Here is an 18,623-nt window from a genome sequence, read left to right as displayed (position 1 = left end):
CTTCTTCCTTTGTAATACCCATGGGCAAAACGTGTACCCGATTCATTGCTCCTGCATGCTTCCTCCAGGTTGCCTGACCAATGCCTCAGTGCCCAGATGTCTTGCCTAACTATTTAACCAGTTGCAGCTCTCTAATATCATCATCTACAATGCAGACCCAGTAGTCCTGCCATGTAAGTGAGGTCACTGGGGCCTGCCTACAACGCAGAATGGACTTTAGAGAATTGCAAGGGTAAGGTTTACTTCCTGGAGATCAGATCTAACATACTCAACGGACTTCAAGGTTGTTCTTTTTAGATCTTCTGGTTGCTTTCTTAGGATGTGTATAAAACTAAACAGCTTACCAGTGCAATGACTGCCCAGACAACGTTTGGGGTGCACAGAAAATAGGAAGAGTATTAGTTGTTTATTGGATCCTACATGTAACCATAAAAGTCTCTTCATTGTATCCAAGGTGTTAAAATAATTCACAATACAGATATATATAGTATCAATTTGTATCTACAGCACAGTGCAGTTGGTTGTAATATGCTCTGGGTTCACAATCTTACAGTCAACGACAAAAATATAAAAATAAAAAAAAGATAAAAATAAATCTGTGGAGTCTTCATGGCGGTAGCTGCAAATGTGGAGTTGATTTTTTACTGCACACGCTTTCACTCAACAGTGAATAACTTTAGAGCTCTTTAAACCAGCTGAAAGTGAAAAGAAGCAGGCCTTTGTAGGCTCCATTCCACTAGAACGTAAGTGGAGCTAAGGACTCTGCCCTGCCATGTAATACACACCGGCTGTCTGAGTGGCCAGTAGCCAAGCACCAGTGCTGTTATGTTGGAGGAAAGGAAGTCACATGCAACACCTGACCTGTACATGGTATTTCATTTTGAATGAAGTGCTATAGGGGGAAGCAGTTATTAAAAGTGTTGTTTTGTTGTCCATGAGTAATTACCACATTCATGAATCTTCTAAGGAGAAAAAATTATGACTCCACTAAGAAAGCCTGTTGCATAAACTGATCGGTGGAAGATAGTAAATACAGAAAAATGAGTTTTACTAATGTGAAGATGTTTTAAAGCAGTCCATGACTAGGCAAGAGAATAAGTCTTTGAATTATGGATTACATTAGGTCCTTATATTATTAAGCCATATACCATAGAAGTGGTGGGAGAATGATCCATTTCTTGGCAAGTAAACCTACTATCATATACGAGGGGGTACTGGGAAGTTCCTGGCTTTGCCCAGAAAGAAGAAAGCCAGAGTTATGAAATAACACATTTATTCATCATATTCCCCCCTGAGACTGATGCACTTGGTACAGCACAGTTGCAGCTTTTCTAGACCGTTCATATAAAAGTCCTTTGGTTGGGCCGCAAACCAGCTCTCAACAGCATCTTTGACGTTAGAAATGTCCTCAAAACATTTACACCTTCAGGTGTTTCTTCAAATTCGGGAACAGATAATAGTCCCAAGGGGCCAGGTGAGGTGAGTAGGGGGGGTGGTTAACCAATTGGAAACCCAGGGTATTCAATTTGACAGCCACAATGTTGGACGTGTACGCAGGTGCATTGTCCTGCAAAAAAAGAATCCCTTTGGTCAACTTTCCAAGGTGTTTCATCTTAATTGCCCCATTCAGCTGGTCCAGTAGGTTAGCATAATACTGTCCGGTGATACTAGAGCCCTGAGGTTGGTATTCCACCAACAGAAAACCGTCTTTGTGCCAGAAAATGTACTCCATGACTTTTTTGGTCGATTTCTGGGTTCAGAACTTCTTCGGCCATGGGGACCCGCTGTGGCGCCATTCCTTTGACTGTTCCATTTTTTCAGGAACATCGATGTGAAGCCAGGTTTCATCCTCAGTCACTAACCTAGCCAAAAAGCCCTATGCAGCGTCAAAATATGCCAAAACGGCTTTGGATGCTTCAAATCGTTCCTTCTTCTGATCCCTGTTCAAACATTTTGCACCCACATTGCTGAAAGCTTGCGCATGTCTAGGATAGTGGTGATAACAAACCCAACACGCTCCCGTGAGATGTGAAGTATCTGGGCTATCTTTTTTGCAGACATTCGCAGGTCCTCAATAATCAGTTCATGGACAGCATCTCAAGTTGCTGGGTCAGTTGAGGTTGGGGGGCGCCCATCGCGGGGCCCATCTTTAACGGTGAAATGCCCAGTCTTGAAATGAGATATCCAGGTTATGACAGTGCTGTAGGAAGGACACTTGTCCCCCACTGTTTGTGACATGTCAATGTGAATGTCCTTTGCTAACTTGAGCAAACAGGGAAACAAAAACTTCATGACCCCCCGTAACTCAAATGACGTGAAACTTGCTTGTGCCTCTGCCATCACACCCTCTCACTAAAAGAAAAAACAGTTTTAGGAATCGCAAAGACCTGATATTTGCACAGTTACATACTAAGATATTTGGCTGTCATATTGCCCCCACACTCATTTTTCTATTTCATCTGGAAGGGGGCAAAGCCAGGAACTTCTCAGCACCCCTTGTATGCATATACCACATATTTTACTATTTCTGGGTATAAAAAGTATTTTGCTAGCGCACATTGGTGGCTTTTATAAAGCTTTTTCACAGCTGCTATCTAGGTCATTATATCATAGAGCCATATACCATAAAAGAGGTTGAAGAATAATCCATCTTTGGCAGGTAAACCTGTTATATTTATATACACCATGTATTTACTGTTTTAGTGTTAAAAGGAACTTATGGGCCCAGCAATCCTGTGTAACACTGCAGTTTCTTTTCCTATTTATTCTGTCCAGCGCTGACACTTGCAGCAGCAAGGAAAGAGCTTCTGCTTTCCTTTAGCCTGAAAGGTTCTTTCGGGATCCCTAGCACACATTCTGAGGCTGTGACAAACTGAAGGGGATTTTAGGAGCTGATTAGTGTTCTTGTTCTGTCATTGGCTGCTGAGGCTTTATAGCCCCTCTCCTCCCAGTGATCCATGCCTCGTTAGTTAGTGTTAGCAGGGCTAATCTGTGCTGGAAAGTTCTCGTCTGACCTGCTGACAGTTGCTGACCTTGCCTGTTTCTGACCCTGTGAGTTTTTGCCGTCTGGACTGACCTTTGGCCTGTGACCCCGTTTTGCCCTTGTGTAGATCTATCTATGTCTGACCGCTTGCTCTTCGTTCTGGACTTGTCTTTGTTGGAATCTTGGTACTGCTTTATCTGTGGGCTCCTTGTCCCCTGCCAGCCCTTCCACAGACACCAGCCCTTGCACACTCCTGGGGGTAACCGTGTGCTGGGAAACGCAACCAGTTTTCAGCGGCTGAGCGGGGGCTTGCTATAGGTGAAGAGTGATCAATTGGGGGACTGGTGTCTGGTGAGTACTGTTGCTGGACCAGGGCCTTACATTTAGGTTATAAAAAGTTCTAAAAATACTTTGTTACCACACATTAGTGATTTTTTCACGGAGTTTTCTTACTGCTATCCAGATAATGCTAGATAGCTGTGACATGAGAAGACCAGCAAAAAAAACTTACAATAGTGTCAATATTCAGTAAGATGGGGTATCAAGAATGGTTTAAATGACTTTATGAATGGATTAATTGCCGAATTAATCAATTCTCTTTAAAAAAAAAAATACCTTACCGCCCTATTTTACTATCTATATGTGTAAGAATAGGGTCTTTTAAAAAAGATTATGGTAAAAACCTTTTGATAGGACCAAGTATGGATGTTTATGCCATGATTAGGCTGAAGTGGTGGATTTATCTATGAGGAACAATAGCAACTGTCAGGAAAATGCCATCTTAGAACATTAAAAATCAACCTTGGGGTTTCTACAAAGGGCAGGGATAGCGGATAGACATAGGGACTAATTTATTAAAGCTCTCCAAGGCTAGAGTTTTAATAGCACCAAGGATACACTTTAATCAGTGAAGCTGGGTGATCCAACAAACCTGGAATGGAAGTTGTTTGCTCTTTTTTAGCAAATATTTTGAATCCTGGACCAGATCCATTCCAGTTTTGCTGGATCACCCAGCTCCACTGATGAAAGTGTATTCTCTCCAGCCTTGGAGCGCTTTAACCTCCCTAGAGGTAATCCCGAGTGTGACTCGGGGTAGAAAAAGTTGCTAAAAACGGTAACCCCGAGTCACACTCGGGGTAGTTAATCCTATGGGAGGTAATAGTAAATAGAGCCTTACCTGATCCGCCGGCGTCCCGCGTCGTCTATCGCCGCAATCTCCGTCCTCTTCTCTCTTCCTCCGGCCAGCTTCTGCATCCGAGTCACCGGGGAGTTCCCCCGGTCGGTGCATGCGTATGTTGCCGGCGGGGCAGGAAATTCAAAATCCATTTGTATTGCATTCAATACAAAATAACTGTATTGAATGCAATACATTGGATTTTTTATGTGTAAAAGCAGTACATTGTACATTTTTTTTAAATATATAGATTTTTTTAATTTATTTATTCATTTTTTTTACATGTTTTGTGTTTCAAACTTTAATATACTCATACTATTATATTATACTGTAAAATAAATTTTTATGAAAAACAATGTAACGCTTTTAGACATACAAAACCGGAAAGAAATGAACCGCTAGGGAGGTTAATAAATTAGACCCCTAATCATTCCCTGTGCTGTATATTATTAAACACACTTGGTGACAATCAACCTAATTCTATTTATACACTAGTTGTAGAATCCTACAAGAATATACTATAGTTTTTTTAGCTAGTCAGGATCATTTCAGGCTATGATATCAGCCCTCTATACAATTTCTAAAACTATTGTTTGCATTCACAGAAAACCCTGTGACCTACTAGTTGAACTTTCACAGTAGAGTTTGAGAATTTTTTGTCACACAAACCTTAACAGATGTTAAATAAGATAAAGATTTTCTTCTAAACACTCCACCCACCGTCTGCTGCTAGACGGAGGAATAATAATAGCCGTAATGTTTACAGTACAGAAAAAATATCACACTTAGCTGAACACCAGCATTCAATATGCCAGATAAGGTAATATCATACTTGTTTCTGAGTTTTCATTTTATTCCCTAGTTAAAGGGTTTTTCCACTTTCAGAAAAATAGAAGTGATAAACTTTGCAAGTACAATGAACTGAACTAATTGGCAGTGGTAGACGTAGCCAGTACTGGGTCTTTGTGCAGAATTGACTAGGTCCCCCATGCAAATGACTTGGGTCCCCTGTGGGGTCCCTGTTGGCTGAGTTTGGTCTAGTGCACTTTAGCAGCAGCACACTTTCCACCTCCCTATGTTCACTCCTGCTACTGGGAGTGTGGAAACATTAGAAGAAGTGTAATCTGCTTATATTATCCCCTCAATTTCCCCCCTTATCAGCATGATAATGCAATAATATTTAAAACCTTTCTGTTTTAATTACAATCCTTATTTCATACCCAGGATTGAAGAGGATACACTTTTATCAGTGATCTAAAAATCCTGGAATAGATCTGGTTTAGAATTTAAAGCATTTGCTAACAAATAGCAAATGACTTTAAGAACTCAGCTCCAGGTTTGCGGTATCACCCATGTTTATTGATGAAAGTGTATCTTCTCCAGCCTTGGAAAGCTTTAATAAATCAGGCCCAAATGTACAGAAATGTGGAGATGACGTCACTGGGTATGAAATAAGGAATGTAAATAAAACAGAAAGGTTTTAACTATTAATAAGCATGTTGATGAGGGGGGAAAAGGACCCATTGAGGGCATAATATAAGCAGAGTAAACCTCTTCTAACGTTTCAACACTCCCAGTAGCAGATGTGAACATAGGAAGGTGCCAAGCGTGCTGCTGCTTAAGTGAACTGGATCATACTCAGCCAACAGGGACCCCAAGTCATTTGCGTGGGGGGCCTAGTCAATTCTTCACGGATGAAAGTGTATCTTCTCCAGCCTTAATAAATCGGGCCCATTATGGCAGGTGGGAAGAGTCACATGATGCTGTACCCAGCTTCTTGTGAACAGGGAACTGGGGTAATACCTACATAGGATAAAATGCCTACATGATTGTAAGATTGTATTGTAAGGTATTGTATTGTAAGATTGTAAGGCCAGGAACAGTAAGACTGGGGGGAAAGGGCTGGATCAGCCATTCTCAGGCAGGGTTCTGTAGCCATACAGTGGTTGTTAGGAGACTCTTCAGGTTTGGGTATTGACTTCCCAGCTGATAGTTCCTGCATAGTTACGGGTTCAATGCCATTTGGCAAAGCTAAAAGGATGGCTATGAATTCTTCGTTCCACCAATCAATGTATTAATTTTATCAGAGGGTCCTTGAGACCTGAAATACCCCAGAGGAACTCTGGGGTACAAAGATTGAGAAAAGTTGGGCTAGATGATCCAAGCCTGTATGCAAAGCAAGGAAGGTCCACTTTCCATAAAAGATATGGATAAAATATACATTTTCAATGTTCTTTGCAAGATTTGTAAAGCCAACCTAAGTAATATGATATACAACCATGAATGCATCCTAGCAAACTGTTTTTATATAAAGAACGATCAGGATATGGTTGCAGGAAACACTTCTGACACTGTAGATCCTAATATGTCCTTGAGGAAGTGCAGAGTTCTGCACAAAAACTGTAGGACAATTGTTAAAGGTTCTTACCTAGCTCCCTAGAAGCTGCTGCTTCTTTTAATCCTCCAACAACAATTACTATGAAACAAGAAACATTTGTAGTGATCCCTGTTTAAGGTAAATTGAATGAACTTTCTGACACATCTGCAATATTTTCTGGAAGGTATTAGAAGCCCAATGACTCCTTTTCTATATTGGCTATGATTTTTCCTGTACATGTAAATCTAACTGAATGACCTTTAGTTGTTGAAGGTCTCTAAATAATACATTGTCATTTTTTCTTAACCTTTGTTGTATGTTAGCGTTGATGATCTCCTCCAACATCCGAGCAGTCACTTCCTGTGTACATGCATGGACTCCAGTAAACTGTGCCACATCAATGCTCAGGGTGTGTCTTGTGACGGTTACAGCAGTAGAATATGTTATGTGTGTCAGCATAGCAGCTTGTGATCGTCATTGGAAGAGTATATGACAAAGAAGAAGTACAGAGACAGGATCAGAGCTTTATCACCCTGTGATAGGAAGTGTCTAGGTAGAAATATCATGGCAGGATCACCAGGTATTTTAATAAACAATATTTAAAACTACATTTGAAATTGCCCTAAAGCGGAAGTAAACCCAAAACAAAAAAATCACACCTTTAATCCTGCAGATCAGTCTATCCACTGGGAGGTTTCTTTAATTGGGTCCGGCGGCCTCCCAGTATCTGTCTTCAGCCCAGTGCAGATGGGGCCGACGTCTTCTCCTCTCTTCTTTCAGGTTCTTCTTCCTGCTTTACCTGATACCTGCAAAGGCGTGGGATCGGGTTACATAGATTGTAAAAAGCTTGCCAATCTCATAGCGCATGCAATTTTTTTCCAATTGATGAAAGGGCTCCCAGGATGCGTGATGTAGGTATCCCGGGAGGCTTTGTGCTCCCATTCATTCATGATCGCCTGGGGGATCAAGAATTAGGAGGGTAGTGCTGCACCCTTAATTTTTTTTAAAAAAAAGAGTGTTGCACTCTTGGGTTGGGTTGCCTACCTTTTTATGTAAATTTTAAATTCTGATTTCAGGTACGCTTTAACATGTATGTATGATATAGTATTACAATTAGCCCCACCAGGTCACATTTACCAAATAAGTGTGAAACCTTCTAGTAATGGACCAAGCAGCTGGGTAGACCCAAGACTGTTAGTACTAAGATTTTTGATCCAGAGTTCCTAATATATATATAAATATGTATAAATATGGTAGGTGATTGATAAGCCACCCTTTTACATAGCTAAAATGATCTGAAATAAAAGGAAATTAAAAATAAAAATTAGAAGTAGAAAGCAGAGTTACAATAGTGAGCTCCTACATGACTTTTCTCTTTTCACTGTTTGATTACAGGATTGGGTGGGGAGGAGATCTGTAGGTGAAAGTGAAACTACAACCAATGACATTCTGGTTCCCTTCTATGCAAGGCTTGACTGTGCTGTTTGGCAGAGTTGTGTAAACCTCAGGACAGATAGACAGCATACCTGTATGAGATCTGTGTATTTAGCTGTTCTACTAAAGCATACTCTAAGCACATATCACTTTTAGGATCAATTATCTTCTCAAATGCACAAAGCCTCTTCTTCAAATGTCTACAAGCCGGACATTGCTCTTCTCACAAATGCCTATTCATGCCTATGGAGCCTTGAATGGTCTTTCCATAGAAGTGTATGGTGATCAATGGGCGGTTAGGAGAATTTTGAAGAAAAAGCCATGTAGCACAAGATGAAATGGACAGTAAAGGTGGTTGAGCAGTGATGCAAATGTACAAGGATGGGGTACTTGGGGAAGGTATTTGACCATAAAATGATCTTTGCTAGAAGTATACTTATCCTTTAGGTAACTTTTAAATCATATTTACACGTTAAGTTACTACATGTGAAACTGCTTATCTATAGAACATTTGGTCAACAGGAACTGGAGCCTCCATGCTTCCTACCCCAATCTGAATTATGTTCACTGCTATAGATTTTTGCTAATGTATTATAATCAAATAGCTTCTGGTCTTGTACAAGAGACCACCTTGGAAAAAATACCCAAGAGATCTTTTTCGCTGAGGCATGCCCGAAATTAATCATTGCTTCCAAAAGTCAGGTTATGTCTTAAATGGAAATATCTTTAAACTTTTGCTGTATGGTTTCAAGCATGCATGTTGGCTTAGGCACAATGTTTAAACTCTGCCCAGCCCGGGATAACCACAAAGTGACCAAGCTCCGACCAAAGCTTTCACATCTTATTGAAGGGTTTCTATTCTTGCTTGAGGAAGATATTTTACATTGTTCTTGAAATCTATTCTTCCCTATTCTCAGCATGATATCTTTATTTGTAGATATTACATTAACCTATAGTAAATGACTGTCTACTCTAGGTGCAAGTTTCAAATTCAACTTGGAAAAAGAATGAGGTTCAACAAAGTTCAGCTGGGTCTTCCGGAACAAGCAGGAAGACAAACAGGCTCAGGAAAACAAGACTGATGGTGGATGTTTAGATTGGATTTCCGTGAGCTATAAATGAAGAAGCTTGGAATTTTCTCTAACAATAGTTAGCTACTACACATTACTATACATTATTAACATAAAGACATATATCTATGCCCTATGATCACACAAAGAGAAGTGTGCTGTGGACTTTTGAGTAATTTTCCCCATTAAACAAGTGATTGATTGGCAGTTCTTTGCAGCATAAACATAGATGCATCATGGCCCGTCTAGGGACTTTCTGGGTATTATGTCTTGTATTGGGCTTTTAACACACTCTTTATAATGACTTGCGGAGAAGGGAAAAAGGCAGACAGGGATTTTCTCATCAGGTAACATTAAAGTGCTTGACACAAAAAACAAATGAGTTCAGGGCAGTTTTATGGGTGGTGGATGATTTATGAAAGAACATGATTTTTTTGTAAATTGCTGTAATGTGCACAGGGTGAGGCGTTGTCAGGAAATATGGAAGACAGTTTGCTGCATACTAATATCTGTATTTATTCATCTGAGTGGCCAGAAACACTGCATTGAATAAAATGATTCTCCTTCACCTTCTGGCTTTGATACGCATTTGGAAATGCTGATGGAAATAACTCTAACATGTATTATAATGTATTCCAATTCCAGGAAATTTATATAAGTTTTTACATTGTGCAGTGGTGAAAGAAGAATACAAAAGATTGTTATGGAATATTACAAATATCATCCTTTTTGTTTTAAATGTATCTAAACCCCAAAATAAAAATGTAAGATTTTGCATTTTACCAATCCTCAGAGGCACTGGCTGAATTTGTTATTTGTTTTTGCCTTTCTTTTCATCTGGTGGCGAATCTGCCAGTAACACACCTGTTAATGTATCAGGACAACAGAAACAAGATGGGACTACACAGCTTTCACTGCTTTTGCCCAAAATAGAGGGTGTAGTTTTGAAGTTTTTAAAGAGACAGCAAAAACAGGTATATAGGCTAATAAATTAATGGCAGAATCAACAAGAATTTTGACAACAAAGTGTTTTGAATTGTATATTTAACGGAGCAAAATGGACCAAATAATGGAAGTTCATTGAGTTTTGTACACTCTTTAAATATTATATTTTGCACACAGCACTGTGATGCCAGATTATTTCTTCACCAAGACATCACAGCTGTCAGGTTGGCCAGTTACCAAATTGTGCTACATTGACATGCCGCTGACTGTTAGTTACATCAACCCGCTGTGTACATTTTAGTCTCTTACCTTGCCAGCCCAGAGTTTGCCAATGTAAACTTCAGTTCAGCTTCTGCCAAATCTGAACAGTAGCTCCTGTCCACTGTGTACATTCACTCATTGCCACTAATACTGTTTGTATACAATAGGCTGTAAGCTTGTTGGCAATTAAATCAGCAGGACACCACCAGCCAATAAAAACACTTCATCACTGGCTGATGCTGTCTCAGGCAGACCCCCTCTCTGACAACCAACAGCCAATCAAAACTTATTATCACCACTGTAGGCTTACAATTACCTATTTACAACCAGTATTGGAAATAAGAAGCTCATACAGGGCTTATGTTGGGTTCTAGCGACTACTGGCTACAAAACGTAAGATTGACAAGGGCTAAAACACAATATTGAAACTAGAACTTTACTGAAAAATCAAAAAGTCACCAGGGCTAAAGATTGATGACAAAAGAGACAAAGTTTTTTTGCCAAAATAAATAAATAAAATTGCTACTGGTGGGTATTTGATCTACTCCTAAACTCCATAGTTCCTGTGCCATGCAATGTAGAGCTCCACAGAGCAGCTGTATGGATCCTGGATCGGTCATTTCTACAGGGTACCTACAAACAGGTAAGTCTGTCCCATACCTAGAAAGTATGCTGTGCATACCTGCTGATTATGGCAGAAGCTCACCACCCATCAACATGTTCATGTTCTGCTTTAAGAATAACTTTCACAAAGCCAACTAAACCTGTGTTCACCCTAAAGCTGAAGTTTAATCTTCCTATTTTGCTTCCTTGGTTCCTTCTTTCCCCCTCGTCAACATGCTAATGAATTTTTATATAAAACATGTTCATTACATACCTTGTATTTAATACTGGGCATCTGCTCTTGTCTATACAATACGTCCAGATTATGGCTGGTGGTATGGACCAATACATTGCTGTACAAAGCTAACATCACAGCACCCTGCCTCAGTACTCTTCTCAGGATCCCTTATACCTATAGACCTAATACAAGCTGTGGACTGGCTTTAGGAGTAAGTTATGAAAATCAAAATGTCTTGATGTATGGATGTCAGTCCGGAGGATTTGAAAGATTTTCATTTGAATTCAGACTGCCCTTTTGATGCTAAGCTTCCATGATTGAAAAAAATGAAAACCAAGGGTTGAAAGGTGCAAGCCATAGACAATCGGGCTGGAAACAAATGGGGTAGAGGATTCAGGACTTTCTCCAACTATGAAATATAATGGGCCTTCATCTGACTTGTTGCAACTAAACCTGTTGAAGTCAGGTAATTAGTCTAAAGATTTGGAAGGTTGGAGTTCTGCTTTAAACATCCTATCACGTGCAGAGGAAGTAAATAAAAATAACCATTTCCTTTGTTCATGATTTAATGACTAAAATGAACGCAGTTTTACTGTCACTTTACATTTTTATTCTCATGATTCAATGATTTATTTACATTTCCAAGGTAAAGCATAAAGTAAAGTACAAAAGAACTAAGTGTAATATGTATATAATACATAAATATGTTTATTTCTTGTAGGATTTTATGTAGCAATATCATTTATAAAACAATATTTATTTTTTTATAAATTTAATGTTATTGTGTGCTTGTGTAAGAAAGACAAGTATTTTCTTACTGTTTCATCTGCATCCATATAGTTATACAGTAAAATGATTTAAAAAATGCAGCCACATATAAGATCTATTATTTCAGTAACATTGGGTGGATTTAGAAAAAGCTGCACATAGGAAGGTTTTCTGTACAGTAGTGACCATATAATTCATAGGGCAGAGATGGATTCCTGCAGCTGTTTGAGGAAGAATTCTATAGCTATGGTGACAGTCGGAGTGTGGCAGCTGTGCCAGGATATCTCCCACTGACAGATCTTACAGCTTCCACCCAATACTCCACAGAATGTTTTTAGATCTAAATTGTCTGCCCAATAAAGCTTCACTTCAGTTTGAAAGAAGAAATAAAAAATTACCCTATTTTGCTGCTTTTGGCAAAACAATACAAATGCACAGGAAAAGGAAAAAGTTTCACATAAACTTTTCCAGACAAAACTTTAAATTGTCTTTAAATGGTAATATTGATATCGTACCAAAGTTAAACATGATCTTTAAACCTCATACTCATTTTTTGTATCATTGGCAAATATTTATTACTGGTGCCATACTTTTTTTATGAGTCATTTACTGGTATGGGGGGGACACAACTTTCTATTAGTCACCTATACAAGTAGACCTAACAGAAATGCTAAGCTTGCATGAATTTACATTAAGTACAATTTTATTATATTGTATTGATCAGCTTTAGTCAGAGGAGTTCATACCTAACCTGGAAAATAATATAGCAGGAATGTAAATATTTAAACCTAGTGAGCGACTTTAAAGAAGGTTGGACATGCATTCATGATTTGATGATTTCTCTTAGCAGTTAGAGAGAAAACAATACTGCTGAATACTCAAAAAAAAAACTGTCAAACTTTTCTTGAAGCAATGGAGGAAGGGGAAAAGAGTAGACTAAAGACAACTTATTCCTGGGGAAAGAAAAGAAGAATGAAGCAGGCTTTCTAACATGCTTGATTGTTAGTTTCCTCCGTTGATTACCAGCTTTCTGGCTTAGGGGTCACCCAAAAACGTGTAATTATCAACCAAGGCAGATAAAGAAGCTAGAGGGATCCTCTTGCTTTTGTGGGTACCCAATGGCACACATAAAAGTGTTTAGACAATTTCAATCACCTTTTACCTTTTTGCAATTTGAAATATGATTGACTGGATTTGTGCAATCTACCATTCCACCCAGTATTTACAGAAACCATAAAAAGATTATATTGTTGGTTGTATGTTCTCCCCGTGTTTTTGTGGGTTTCCTCTGGGCACCCTGGTTTCCTCCCACATCCCAAAAACATGCAGTTAGAGTAATTGGCTTTCCCTCAAAATTGGCCTTAGACTGTTTATGACATATGACTTTGGTAGGAGCATTGTGAGCTCCTTTGAGGGACAGCTAGTGATTTGACTATGGGCTGCATAATATGTCAGTGCTATGTACAAGTAAAAAAAGAAAAAACATACAAAAATCATAAAACAATAAACAGACTTAATTCACACAGTTATTCCTGCAATATATAGCTGATGGAAAGTATCCTAAAAAAATATTGTCAAGAAAGCCTAAAGAGAGGACCATGTCTGTATCCATTTATAGTTTAGAGAGAATGAAGACCTTCATTTGCTAAAGACCCGTAAAAATGCAGTGTTCATATATTTTGGCAAGTAATACCACCTCAAGCAAAACATCATACATTCTGTCAAATAATATTTATTTGGCACAGCTGATCACAAAACAACATTGGGGGACAGCTGTACAGACACTAGATATTCACTCGAGGTGAACGTTAATGAAAATATAGTGCCTGTATACAGCTTTACATTGATGTACATCTTGGCTTTTATCTTTTGCCAAGGCATCTTACATTCCTGGTGGAGTATTCAGACACAACCACTGAAGAATTAAATATAATGGTTCTTCTCCTGCAGGGTACTGCGGGTCCAATTTGTTTTCAGAGACTGACAGTCTTGTTAGGTTTAATTTTACATCAACTTTAAATCATTACAATAAGTTTTCGATAAAAAGCAATATGAGAAAAAGAGAAGTGAAAGTAACGTATGCACACAGATGATAAAAAGGGGAAATAACATTCACATCTTGGACTCTATTGTCTCACTGGTCCTGAGCCTGTATACTGTATTGTCAACAACCACATTGTGGCCATTGTGAGCCCACATGTAAATTATAATATCTATTTTTTTTTGTTTGTTTTCTGTTTCCTGAGCTAAGTAATTATATACAAAAGATTGCATGAACAATATGGCTTCTTTCATTTTATTTTAATACTTTTCATTTCAAAAACGCCAAAAATGATTTTCACATCCTCTTTCAGCACCCACACACCTTCCCGGCCCTCCTACTTTTCCTGTCCGTTGTGTGTTTAACTTGTTGTATCATCTTTGTCATCTTATCCCTATGTCTGTACTTTCTGTATCACCATTTTCTCACCCCTCCCTTTTTCTCTCACCCACTCTCTAAATCTGTTCTACTGCTGTCTTTCCCCATGGAAGTGTTTTCATTCTCCACACTGACCTCCCCCATCTTCTCTCTATAGATGAGAGATTTCTGCTTCTCAGCTCTGTGAATGAAGTGTCAGTACCACAAAAATGACATTTCTTCCTTAAATAAATGACCAGTAATTATTGTTCCTGAAAACTGGAAAGCAAACATTAATGCCAGCAAAGCTGTAAAGATATATTTTATGGTATTGCCAAGGCTAAAAGCAAAGCTGACTTTTCCTGTGCTTCAAAAATCCCATTAGGTGATTATTTTCAGTACACGGAACCAGTTTGTTTTCATGAAATCCATCTCTTTAGGTTTCCTGTCCTGAGAACTAAACTGAAATGTGTATGGTGTTTTTTTATTGTTTTTGTTGAGAAAAGTGATGTTCAAAATACAGAACACGATTCTATTTTGTCTATTGCATTGAATAAAGAAATGAAAAAGAAATTAAATAAAAATTGCATTGCTACTTGGGTTCAAGGTCTAGACACATTGATGAAATAATGTAAATGTTTGCAAATGCCAAACATCAAAACTTCTTAAGAAAAAACGGTAAAGGAAGCAAAGAAGGCTTTTTTAGGCACCGAAAGAACTGTTGTAAATAAAATCAATGTAATTTTTGTTTGAATACAAAATCAATAAAAAATAAAATGATAATCAATATTCATACAATAAGGTTTACTTTTCCACTCTAATTTTTGGTAGAGGAAGTTACAAACTTGCATATATTTTAAGCAAGAATTGCTATATCTTGCATACTATTAATTTGTATATTACATATGTATTATAATCCGATTGTAACTATGGTATTACTGCGATTCCAGGGTCTATAAATCCCCTGAGGAAGCCCTTCTGGGCGAAACCTGTCGGGTTAGACCCCCATCCTACTATGCTTGAAATATATGCAAGTTTGTAACTTCCTCTACCAAAAATTAGAGTGGAAAAGTAAACCTTATTGCTTTCCCAGACAGACTGGGATATGTATGCATTGTGGCATAAAAGGGGATACCAAGAAATAAATATAAATCCCTAGTTAGGTAGACAGCTCTCTTTTTTAATGTATTTCAAATGTCTACTGCTTGACCAGGGTAGCTCGGACCTCCTAGCCCATCCTTTTTAAACACCATTGTAATAACTACCGCCTACTTCCAAACCTCCCCCTGCTTACCAAGAGGGAGGGTGGGTGGGAAACTTTTTCTTTCCAAAAGAGGGCCTCTCACTATCATCCAGCCCCTTTTAACATCTCCCATTCCTAATCTCCTCCTATCCACGTTGTATACTAGCCCAGCCCCTTCTGGCAACACTACCTTTTTCTTTAACCCATTAAAAGCTCTGGGCTAGGCCTAGCACCCGGTCATGAAGGCCCTGCGCCTAATTCTTACGGCTACGGGCCTCTCTATTTGTTCAGAGTTAAACTTTAAGGAAGTTGTCTGCCTTTACCGTTTTAGCACTCTGTATTATGGCCATATCTGCCTTTGTAGGCATTTTCTGAAAGAAAAAAACAGAAAAGTGTGCCCAGGATCAACATGTATTTTCTGTCCTTGCTGATTTTTTGATGATGTCAAACATGGACTTCACTAGGCCCATTCCTTATGATATAATTCCTCCCACTGAGATATAGGTGTACCATCATTCCCAAGATGTCCCTCAGAGCCCACGATCTCAGACTATTCTTCTGGCCACATTGCAGTTCTCCATTGCTTACAATGATTTCCTTCCTGTTGTTGGTTTTCCTGAAATCTAAGCAATTATTTCTAGTAAAATGTCATTTGAAGATGGGAGATGAGAGTTCTGGTTTCCCTTCTCCACCCAACTATCTCTGTTGTCACAGTGCCCCTTCCTGACCTTAGAGATCTTCCTGCCCATAAAAAGTCAGTTTTTCTGCTAGGATGTAAGTTTTATAGAATCAAGTATGGATATTGGTCTCACCACAAGCATGAATTAGAAATTATTCAGTACAATACTGGTTGCTGATGTGTATTAGAAGCATATTCAGAGTCTCTATTAAAGAAACCAGAGGCAGGAAGGGAAGAATGATGTTTTTGGCAACAGTAACCAATTAGTGAGTCAACAACAACTTGGGAGGTTATTGAAGTTTTATTGCCTATAGAATACAAATGAATCTGATTCTCATAAGCTGTTTTACACAACATGGGTCCAAAAGTGATATTTATGTTGCCACCAATCTGCAGTTCAGTTATGTCATTGAATTGATTTTCCAAATCTAGAATAGAAAATCAGTTGATAAATAACCAGTCAACAAAATAGTAATAATAAGACGAATGTTCAGGGATGCTAGTATCTTAAGAGGATCTGAGTCCAGGAAGCTGTGTCCATAAAAATGTAAATATATCAACGTTTAATTGGAGGTAGTCATATGTATTCTTGATGGTGCTTTGGATCCTGCCAATAGGTGCAATTGCCAAACAATGGTAAATGAGTCAACATCCCTGGAGCTGCTCAACATATGGCACCAGTGATGGACGATTCTTCATTCCTTCTCCGATCTGACAGTTTTGACTTCACCATAGTAAGATCAGCCGTGATAATGGGTCTTATGCATTCCTCTGTTATCTCCAGTTCTCACAGCAAACCACTCATGTGCAGATCTCCCAGTATCGTCTCATGTAATCAGGTAATCTCAGATAATTGCAGGTAATACACCTGTGGTTGCATAGTTACCAAGATACAGGATATATCCGAGTAAAGTCCTAAATTGTTTTACCAGAAGCATGTCCTACAAGTTGTCCCTCAGGGCTCAGCAGCCCTCCTCTATCACAGCTCCACCAGGTAGAAGTAATATGATGACTATCATATAAAAAATAACAAAGATTTGTGTTGATTAGTATCTGGGACAGGTGACAATGGGTGGTGAAGAATTAAAATTGGGGAGACACACTCTACTCCAATGTACTCCACTCAAATACAGTATGTGTGATAAACATATTTCTGAATGTTGGCACATTGTACTATAGTTATTAAATACTATTTAAGTTTTTATTGTGGATGTCAGGACTAATCATCATCATAAAAAAAGAGTTTTACAAAGTGGTGGATTGGTAAATACAATATTGCCAAACAAAAGCCGCTTAGTAAGCTAATTTGAAGGTTTGTCATGTTTTAAGTGTTGTAATCTATCCATTGTACAAAATGTGCTGTTGTAATTTGCATTTGCTGTTTTGCTGGATCAGCTTCTGAATTATACAGTATGTGCTAGTGGAAAGGGTGGTGATAATAAACCAAACCCCTTGAGACCGCACTCACTTTTTGGCCCCACTTACACATTGCCATGGAAGTTAGTGCTTAAGCCATACCTGCCAACTTATGAAATATGAAAGAGCATTGCTTTTTAGCTCATAGTATGTAGGCAAATGACACACCCATGCCATGTCTTCATTTTACAAACTCTAAAAAGTGAATGCACAACAAATGACTGGTTAGACTAGCAGATCTCAATCTTTTGAGAAAACCCTTGAAATAAGTTTTTCATGGAAACCCTGCTACAGTTACAACATCGACAGCTCACAGTATATTAGCAAGGTGGTGAGTGTGGTGGGGTAGGATGCCTCTTGTAAATTTAGTGGTCTGTGGGTCCGAAAAGGTTGGCAACCACTGCTCTGGAGGAACCGTGGTTGAGAAACTCATACTCAAAAGCTTTGCTCCAAATCAGGGACAGTTGGAAAGGATCCATTTCTACTACCATATGGGTTCAGTCCAAATTGTTTTGTCCCTTGGTAACTATAAATGCTATGTTTACCACTATTTCAAGTTATCTAGGCCTCCCATAGTACTTGTCAGCAATCTGCATAACACTTTCTTGGATAAAGTCTAGATTTCCTGGAAATTTCTCTAGTTCAACTGTTTTACCACTGCTTTCTTTCTTTCTCGGCTTCAACTGCTAGTGAAATATTGTTCTTGAACCATTGTCCCTCAGGAATGGTTGTTCCTGTGAATATATATATATATATATATATATATATATATTTCCATATCCTTTTCAGGAAGACCACCCCCTACTAAGCGCTGCACTAATCAAATATTTCCCCTAGAATTACTACTGTTTCTGTGATATTTCCTGTCTCTCTTCTATTTATACACAGTCTCAGGTCATGGTTGTGACATCTCTGTTAAATACTTTCCTCTGTTTCTCCTGAACATCTCCCTGTCCAGTTCCTCCCTGCTGTTCAGGAACTAAGACTCGACGATTGTACACACAGGCAGCAGTTCTTGGTTTATACAGTATATG

At 38.7% G+C, this 18,623-nt stretch overlaps 1 long non-coding RNA gene across 1 annotated transcript; it reads left to right on the top strand.

Annotated features, from left to right (window-relative positions):
- Nucleotides 1–4,895: 4,895 nt before the first annotated feature.
- Nucleotides 4,896–9,826, top strand: LOC140338530 (uncharacterized). Its single transcript, XR_011922265.1, has 2 exons — nt 4,896–4,977; nt 8,945–9,826. It is a non-coding gene; the product is annotated as an uncharacterized lncRNA (long non-coding RNA).
- The last annotated feature ends 8,797 nt before the right edge of the window (nt 9,827–18,623 follow it).

This window comes from Pyxicephalus adspersus, chromosome 9 (genome assembly GCF_032062135.1).
Source record: "Pyxicephalus adspersus chromosome 9, UCB_Pads_2.0, whole genome shotgun sequence".
Lineage (NCBI taxonomy): Eukaryota > Metazoa > Chordata > Amphibia > Anura > Pyxicephalidae > Pyxicephalus > Pyxicephalus adspersus.
The sequence above is the reverse complement of the archived record's forward strand: the minus strand, read 5'-3'. Positions and strand labels throughout refer to the sequence as shown.